At 37.6% G+C, this 9,884-nt stretch overlaps 1 protein-coding gene across 2 annotated transcripts in view; it reads right to left on the reverse strand.

Annotated features, from left to right (window-relative positions):
- The window catches only part of LOC128247059 (FK506-binding protein 5-like), a 117,787-nt gene that overhangs the window by 91,743 nt on the left and 16,160 nt on the right, over positions 1-9,884 (reverse strand). The window contains exon 2 of one of the 2 annotated variants that reach the window (XM_052965838.1): positions 5,920-6,046. The exons of the other annotated variant lie outside the window; for it this stretch is intronic. The gene's annotated coding sequence lies outside the window, so the exon portion shown is untranslated. The remainder of the gene's footprint in view (positions 1-5,919; positions 6,047-9,884) is intronic. 2 annotated transcript variants of the gene reach the window in all.

Genomic DNA, 9,884 nt, shown 5'->3' on the forward strand with positions numbered 1-9,884 from the left:
TTTCACATTACTTTCTCTAAACTTATTTATTACAAAAGACTTGAATTCAAAACACAAAACTAATGAAAATTACTAATAATTATAGTTACAGTATCTTCGTTTTGTGGTCAACTGTATTTTGGGAGGTGTGAGTAGAGGATTTTGATCCAGAGTCCTCCACTTACACTCAATTCAACCAGTACTAGATTATTTTAGCATATTGTTATTACAGGTGAATTATTTCTAGCTGATCAAGCAACCATGTAGAGATTCCTTTGTTGGCACGGAAATCAAATGAAACAAGTTGTTATCTGTGCTTGTTGTTAGGTCACTTTTTGATGATGAACTGTCAAGTTAGCAACAGCTGAGCTCAATAGAATGTGGCCAACCACAATAACTGTGTGTCAATGGTAAGGTCTCACCACTGTAAAAACAGACACTGAAAAACATTAACAATCAAAACAACTCAGAAAAGAAGACAAAGACAGAGCAGGTGACACGCAAAAGACATAACATAAGCATATATAGAAAACATATGTGTAACTTATTAACAGGCAGTACCCAGTACACTCTGTAACATGGTTGGCATTAGGAAGGGTATCAAGCCATAGAAACCATACCAAAGCAGACAACTAGAGCCTAGTGCAGCTCTTCAGCTTGTCAGTTCCTGTCAAACCAGCCAACCCATGTCAGCATGCAAAACAAATGTTAAATGATGATGATGATGATGATGATGATGATGATGAATATATGCGAATCCTTAGAGCTTTCAACGATACAAAAAATGATGAAAACCTTGACCCTGTCATTCAAACTGCAAGAAATAGAAATCAAATTCTCTTCAAAGCACACTTTATAATCTTCAAAAAAGTAGGACACGTTAAATAATGTATTTCTAAATTGTATGTCTGCTGCACAAACAGCAAGAAGTAACTTTACTCATCCTTTTTACATCCTCAATTGTTTGGATAGTCTGCCTCAGAACAAAGAGATGAAGGATAACCAACTCAAACCAATCAAACTGAACATCTCTTACCAGGCTACAGAACCATGACAAACCACTTTCTCTGACAGAATTGACTGGAACTTCAACATCAACAGTTTGATATTTCACCCTTTAGCATTCAGATTATTTATTCACATTGTTTTGAATTAATCAATGATGATGTGATTGCATATCTTTTGGAATGAAATTGCAGAGTAGGTATGAAAGGCTGAATCTAACCAGTTTGAACAAAATTTTGGGGCCAGATATGGCTGGTTTAAATGCTAAAGGGTTAACATGATTGATATTGGGATGGCAGAAATAGAATGCAACCAGATTAAATATCCTCCAGGAATTTAGCTTAATCCACTAAATACTGTGAATCCAAAAGTGATTGAGGATAATACAATAGATATTGGAGAGTACTTCAATGAGCACTACTCATCTTTTAGAAATGACTAGGATGATGGTTGTGCATCTAGAAAAACAGACAAATAAGACAAGCACTGTAAGTTAAGAGGAAGAAATGTGTCAGTGATCTAAGTTCAATTCCTAGCCACAGCTAGTTCTCATATTCAATACATTACACCCACCTACACACACCATCGCTCTACCTTCTCAGATCAATAGAACCAGTCAGAATTAGTAATGGAAACATTTAAACAACAACAAGCAATTGATTTTGTGTTACTTGAGAGCGGTGACTTTATAAATATTTCTCTTTATAATATACGTACATATATATATATATGCAGTGAAGGTGCATGGCTCAGTGGTCAGAGCATCGAACTTACAACCATGAGGTTGTGAGTTCGAATCCTGGACCGGGCTGCATGTTGTGTTCTTGAGCAAGACACTTTATTTCACATTGCTCCAGTTCACTCAGCTGTAGAAATGAGTTGCGACATCATTGGTGCTAAGCTGTGTCAGCCTTTTCCTTTCCCTTGGACAACGTCGGTGGCATGGAGAAGGGAGGCTGGTATGCATGAGCGACTGCTGGTCTTTCATAAACAACCTTGCCCGGACTTGTACCTCGGAGGGTAACTTTCTAGGTGCAATCCCATGGTCATTCGTGACCGACGGGGGTCTCCGATATATATATACACGAAATGTCAGAGCTTATATGTCCATGGCCATTGGACTCTGATGAATTGTCTATAAGGCTAAATGCTTTATGCTTAGTGAAGCCATTGGTCACTCTATGACCGGCATATAATTTAACTTCCTATATACACACACACACACATATATATACATGGCCATCTTAAACTGCAGGCTCCTTTCATTCAGATCCCTTGGCACTTCTTCCCCACCTCTCTCGTCCTTCATGTGTACCAAATGCCCATACCAATACAGTCTTCTCCATGTAAACTACATCTGATTCCGATTATAACCAGTTTTTCTCTCAACTCATTTGTATTATGTCTACCATGGACGCTAACACTGCATGTGTTCAGTGGGTTATACTTGCTTTTTTCCTTTCTAACTTTCACACTGAATACCCAAGCTTCACTTAACTGTATACAGTATACGCAGCCTACACTATACACAATGTCCATGTCAGCACCATCTATTGCCTGCAACAGCGATACAATAACAACAGCAGCACTGCAGAATGTCCCCGCAGAGGACCATGCTCAGGTAGGACCACTGCACCCACCTGCAATGCCTTTGTGATCGCTTCAGACCGGCCAGTGTGACAGTTTGCAAGACCCTTGGCACTGGACAGTGACCCATCAGCAACGACTCAGTACAACGTCGACTCGCTGCTAACAACCTGCATTGCCATCGTCCTGCTTGAGGGCCTGTCCTCACCGCACTCCACCATCAGGTATGACTACAGTGGGCTACACAGCATCGACATTGGCAGCATCAACAATGGAGATCAAGATTCTTCTCTGACAAGAGCTGGTACTGCGTTTCTACCTTGGATGGCAGAGTGAGGGTGTGGTGTAGGAAGAGTGAACGCTACAGAGACACATGTGTCATGGAGAGAGATGCATGGGATGGCCAAAGCATCATGGTTTGAGGTACGAAAGGCCTGAATCAGAGAACTGGGCTCCATGTGTTCCAAAATGTCGGTGCAGGCAGAGGGAATGGCCTCACAGCACAGGGCTATGTTGACCAGATCCTGAGACCTCACATTGTGCCCTTCTTTATGCGTCACCATAGCCATGTGTTCCAGCAGGACAATGCTCCCTCCCACTCAACCAGGTCACCATGGACTTCCTGCATCAGCACAACATCAGAACCATGCCATGGCTGGCTCTCAGCCCGGATTTGAACCCAATTGAACACCTGTGGGATGAAATCCAGAGATGTCTGCACCAGGTGGTCCCAAGGCTGACAACTCGTGTGGTGTGGGCACAGGTGCCAATGGCTTTTGTGAACCGCCTCATGCACTCCATGTACTGACAGTGTATGGCTGTTTTGAACACCCAGTGGGGGGAGCATACACAGTATTGAACATATCACACTCTACAATCTCGATATGCTGGATCTGCACACTACCAGAACACATGACAATGACCCATAGGCTGTGGTCGAAGTGCATCCAAGAATTTGACTTTATCAGATTTATCAAACTGTGAAATATGTTTTAATTTCATTATGTCAGAGATAATCTCTGACATAATGAAATTAAAACATATTTCACAGTTACACACGTCTCATGTTTCTTTTGCGGTTCAGTGTGTATAAAAATATATGTGTTTAAATGTAAAAAGGTATGTGTGTGCATAATGGTGCTTCTGTGTAAAGTAAAACTGCAAAAAATGTAAGGATGTTCAGAAAAGAGCGAGAGAAGAGGAAGATCCTCCTCTTCTTGTCAATCCAAGCCAACCAGTGTCATAAATAGAAACATAAACCAACATGGAAGTTTCCACGTTGGTTGATTGACACACACGAGAGAAGTTGCAGCCAAATCACAGTTTATTAAAACAAGGGAGAAAAGCACACTATCTGAAAATGAGTTGGAATGGTCATAACTGGAACGCTTTGCTTATTATAAGTCTGTTTGTTCAGACCAGGAGCTACAACAACAACAACAATGTATGTCTCCTATGGAAGCTCAAATCATACTCGAGTGTCACACTTGGCTGAATGATAAATCCAAATTAAATTGTGTGACATTAGATTGCGAAACATGTCAACTAAATTCTACAGGATCTTCTAATATCCACTGCTTAGTCTGGTTTTGTGGTGTTAAGCTTAAGGGGAACAAATATACAAATAAGGCACCAGTCCATTTTAGGTACCATTACTAGACAACTTAGTATTCACTCCCCCATAATAACCCTAAATATTTCAATTGTAGGTTTAAACTCATAACTTTCAAAATGAGGAAGTAACCATCCATTTCACCTTAATGTCATTTCATAATTTTATTTGCTTATCAAGAGAAGTAAGGACAGCAACCCCAATACATGGCCTTTCACAAGATTGCAGAAACTGGTGAGAAGGAGGATGTAATCTTCAAACTGGAGACTGAGTCGAAATACTTACAATGGTGAAAATTTCACTAAATGCACCCAAGGACCAAGCGATGGTGTGAAATGATGGAAATTAAGTCTACCATGCAAGAACTGTGAAGTACATAGAGTAAGTAGCTTAATTTCAGCCTAACTATGGACCATGTGACTGGAAACAGACCAAAGTGACTAGTGAAGTCATAAAGCAAAATGAAAAGACAGCCCAACAAGCTAGCCTCCACATTGCCACTAAATCTGCTAGAAAAAGCAACCAATTTTCTCTCCCAATGCACTGAACTATCCTTAAAAAGGAAGGGTACATTGGATAATGTAATTCTAGATACACCAAGTACAGGAAAGGAAAACACTTTTAGCCACAGGTATGCCAAATCAAGCCCATAAACAGAATCAGGCTGAACCCTTGTAGGGAGCCACCATAAGCCATACTTGAAATTTATCTACCTATGCAGGTGTTAATAAGGGCTTTTGTAAAAGAATTGGAGGTTGCTTATATATGCAAGTCACTCCTCTCTACCCAATTAGTGTTGTTCAAGGGAGAGATCCCTATTTTAGGGCCAATACAACTTGACACAAATGTTAACTTCACAGACTTACAAATACTATCAGGCACCTCACCCAACCCTTTAAGAGTCCTACCAAACCAGGGTTCATGGATTGGTTTTTTTTTTCTGTTGACCCTGAAAGGATGAAAGACAAAGTAAACCTTAGCTAGATTTGAACTCAGAGTGCACAATTAACCTCTTCAGCAAATTTCAATAACTAACAGGAGTCCCTATTTGTGTGTGTGTGTGTGTGCGTGTGCGTGTGCATGTGTGTACAAGTGTCTGTCTTGTGTATGGGAGCAGTGTTCATAAGTGTGAATTCTTAATTTGCACATGTCAAGTGCTGAGCAAATATTTTCATTATCAGCCATGAGGTCAAACTCCTATAAGTACTGGATGACCTATTCTGGGCTAAAGAACGGAATTCAGGATAGGCAGATGGAAACACTTCATGTAACAGTCATCACTGGTTCCTTATAATATGTCTACATGTGTAACAAATAAAGCATAGCACAGTTTTGTGGCACAATTTACATTATGTTACCTGAGAGATTCTACTTGGTTAAAGTTTTCTATAATCTAGTTTATGATTCTTTTCTGGTTGCTTTTAGCCTTACCCTAACAGTCTAGACCTTGAATCTGTTTGGTAGAAGTAGAGAAGTAAATAACTCCTGTTAGCTAAGTAACAGGAGAAGCTAGCAATAAGAACAATTTAAAAGAATGTAATAAAAGATTTCTTTAGCTGAACGAGTTTAAAACTTAGCCACAATCACAAATGAGTGTAACATTTATCCTACTTTCACTGTTTTAGGTATCCATGTAGTCAGGGACAGAGACCCTCTCAGCCCTCCTAACCTTGACTCAGTGGAGCATAGAGGATGTAACAACTGGAGGGAAGAAAAAGGACTGAAACAACAATCACCTGCTATTCATTCTCAGCTAAGTAAACTGGACATGTGCTTTGCTCAAGAACACAATAAGCTGCCTGGTCTCAATCGAACCCACAGTTTTATATTTGTGAAGCCAACATCTGAATCATGTACTGTCATCTGTATGGAGAAAGATTATAAAAGAAATATGTAATGAAAAATTGCTTGTGACGACAAGAATGGTATTACAACAACTAAAGGACAACATGGTTTTGGTGGCCAAGTTATTCTTCCTCAAAAATCCACAAGTCAAGTAATTAACTCCAGTTTTAGAAATTGTTAAGTAGGTGACAATCTGATACTGAACAAGTTGATAATCTATTCTAGTTAAGTGCCCTACAAATAACCCCATGGTCAAGACACCCAAGTACCAACACTTCCATATAGCACGCTTGAACAATTGTGAAGATATTTTCACATGAAACCACTGGTAGCCTTGTTGACCAACAAATAATGAATATTTATTCATTGATGCTGTGTTGAGAAGTCATTCTCACTGTTCAATATTAGTGTATATATATAAGCTAATATATAGAATAAATAATTGCCTTTCTAATAAATGGTAGATATAATTAAATGAGGTCACCTATAACGACTCACTGATTCTATTATTGCCAGCAAATAGCGATCCAAGACAGATAGACACAAAATTAAATGTCACAAAAGAAAGCTTCTGTATAATCAATCAATCTGGTCCAATATAGCAACCAACTAACTCTACAACCAGTTTCCATGTTTAGAACGATGGACCATATTTTTGAAGCTTTAAGTATTAAGAGAGAAAAGGTTGGACAACTGTTGAATGGAAACGGGTGTTTGATATTGGAATTACTTTATTTAGCTGTGATGTGAGGGCTACATGAGCAGAATTGACTAGGCTACAACAACAACAATTTTAAATAGAATTACTGACTTCATCCTATCAACTCTAATTACTATACAGTGAAAATATTAATGGCTAACTATTTCAATTGGAATTATTATCTTACATACAGAATGTTTAAAATAAAACAGTAAAAGTTGTTGAGAGAATTGACAAAGAATTTGGGACAGAATATTGTTAGAAGGTGAATGGATGGTTAGATTGTCGAAGATGAGAGATGGAAATGCTAGCAGGGATAAGGGTAAGGAAGTTAAATCATATTCAGCTTAAATTTTTATTGCTTAACAATTTTTTTTACAAAAGTTACAAATGATGAGAAGTTAAAGTCTAATATCAACATTTCAAACCTTGGTGGGATCGTAAGGTTGAAATTTGGTAAGCATTCAGAAGTTCTTAAAATTGGTTTGTCCCTGTAGCTGGAAGGGAAAGGCATCGATAAACTAAAAAGGACATCTTTTCTTTTTATCATTTAATTGAAGGCAAATAGTACCATTGATCTTTCCACACTCTTCCAGACGGGTCAGGTAGATACAGTTCATGCTGAATTTGAACTTCTTTACATCACTGTAAATCAAACAGGGGCAAAGGAGGAATTTCAAGGAGGCATAGTTCTAGGAAGGAAGAATTGGGTCACATTTATTATTATGTGGTCCTGAAGAAAGATATTTAGAAGGAAAGGCAAGAGGAGAGAAAGATACATTAGGTGGGCTTTGGCAACACTAAACATGAACCACATTGATATCAGAGGAACTACAACTGTCATGGGCACTGTCCCTTCTCTTCTTACCATTTTATGAGAATATGGAGAAGACCCAAGAAGTATTGTAATTATGATGTAAGGGTAAATGGAGGATAGAACATGTAAGTTGGCAACTAGTTGTTACGTAGGGCAATTTGCCAATCAGTTAAAGGATAATATTACAATCAAGTGTTTGTGTATAAGAGCTGCTCCATTGCCAGGTGTGTGAATGTTAATTATGTTCTGTAGAATATCAGCAAGTCTTCAAGACTGAAGTATTTTTTGGTTCAGATGAAGAAGTCTGGCTATTTTAGTTATATTATAGAGTTCTGGTTGTCATAAAATTACCAGAGATTGTAAGAGATTTGTTCTGATGCCAAGTCTGCACATAAGCTTTGAGAATTCTGAAGAATTTATTCAAAAGACAAAAGTTCAATAAAAGACAAAATAATCAAGAAGTTAAGTAGTAAGCTCCCAGCGAATGCAGTAAGCATCTATCCTACTCACTGAATATTACATAGTACTGAATTACCAGATAAATATTGACAATTCATAACTTCACTGAATTTGTGCCAAGACAATTACATCTCACCGCCTTGCTTAAACATGCAATGAATAAAACTATGAGTAGGTACAGCTTACTGCTGCAATGACCAGAATTAATGAACATTTTATTAACTTATAAAGTTGAGCTAAAATCCTTAAAAGGACAAGTTCATGGCAGATATATACATGCTTCAGTCTTGTTTCAATGGAATTTGTCCTCATTATTCAAGTGCATTTAATATCAATGAATTGTATTACTGATGATTAACCATGTAGCTATGTAAGACATTGAACTTGCTCTCATGTACTTTTAACAAATGTACACAATTGACTTATATGTTGTGACTCTTAGTCAATTCCGGTGCATTTTACCGCAACAATCATATTGTGTCTAAAAATGGACTTTGCTTAGCTATAACTTTGTGTCTAGCAAAGAAATTCTCAAATAGAAACAGACGTTTTCCCACTTATTCTTAAAAACTCAGAGCTGTAATCTTCATTTTATATCTACTTAGCTCTTTAGCATTCAGGTTAATCTGACAAATGTAAAAAATATTATTCACATTACTATTTTATAGATTCAAAACTTTGATTAAATGTTTGTTTATTTTTAGAATGACATTGTAGTATATGCATGAGAGGCCAGATCTGGTTGGTTTAAACATAAAACAAGGTAGAATATTTGGGCCTGATATGGCTGGTTGAAATGATAAAGCGTTGAAGTAGAATAAATTGTTGAATGTTTCCATTCATTTTCAAGTGTCAACTGATGTAAGTGAGCTTAACATGCAAAAAGATGAAACTTTTTTATGGCTGGAAAGCTTTTAATCACATATCTACTCAATCCAGATTGGATCTGGGGCTAAACAACTACTTCCATTTACCTGGATCTCACCCAACATATAATTACTCCATTAAATGCATTTCTCTATAGTAAGTAGTAGGAACACTATTTAACTGATGGGTGTTTTGCTGATGTTTACATGCAGTTATTATTCTGTGCTGATGCCAAACCTTCAAAGGATAGGAGTCTCATAGCAGCAGACTGACAGGCAACGACATATACAACCATGTTACAATCGATTATGTCTAATCATCCTTTTCTGTTATTCTTTTACCAGTTTCAGGCATTGGATTGCAGCCATGCTGGAACCCCACTACCTTCATCAGATTTACTTGGCCATATCAAACCCATTGCTTATTCGTTTTAGCAATGTGGTTGTCTTTCTGACACAAAGACCAGTTTGTTTTTTTTTAAGTGGTAGTGATGTATCAAACATTTTTATTTTTTATCTTTTATGTTTCAGTCATTTAGACTGTGGCCATTCTGGGGCACCACCTTAAAGAATTTTAGTAGAACAAATCAATCCCAGTACTTACTCTTTTTTTAAGCTTGGTACTTATTCTATTGGTCTCCTCTGCCAAACTGCTAAGTTACAAGGATGTAAACACACCAATATCAAGTTGTCAAGCAGTGATGGGAGACAAACAGACACAAACACAAACACACACACATGACAAGCCACTTTCAGTTTCTGTCTATCAAAACCACTCATAAGGTTTTGATCAGCCCAAGGCCATAGTAGAAGACACTTGCCCAAGGTACCATGCAGTGAGACTGAACCTAGAGGCATGTTTCAGAAGCAAACTTCTTACCACACAATCACACCTGCACCTATGAGCATAAACTCACATGAATTTATATATGCACATATATTTGCATGTGTGTATGTGTATGTATGTGTATATATATATATATATATATATATATATATATATATATATATATA

This window comes from Octopus bimaculoides, chromosome 2 (genome assembly GCF_001194135.2).
Source record: "Octopus bimaculoides isolate UCB-OBI-ISO-001 chromosome 2, ASM119413v2, whole genome shotgun sequence".
Taxonomy (NCBI): Eukaryota; Metazoa; Mollusca; class Cephalopoda; order Octopoda; family Octopodidae; genus Octopus; species Octopus bimaculoides.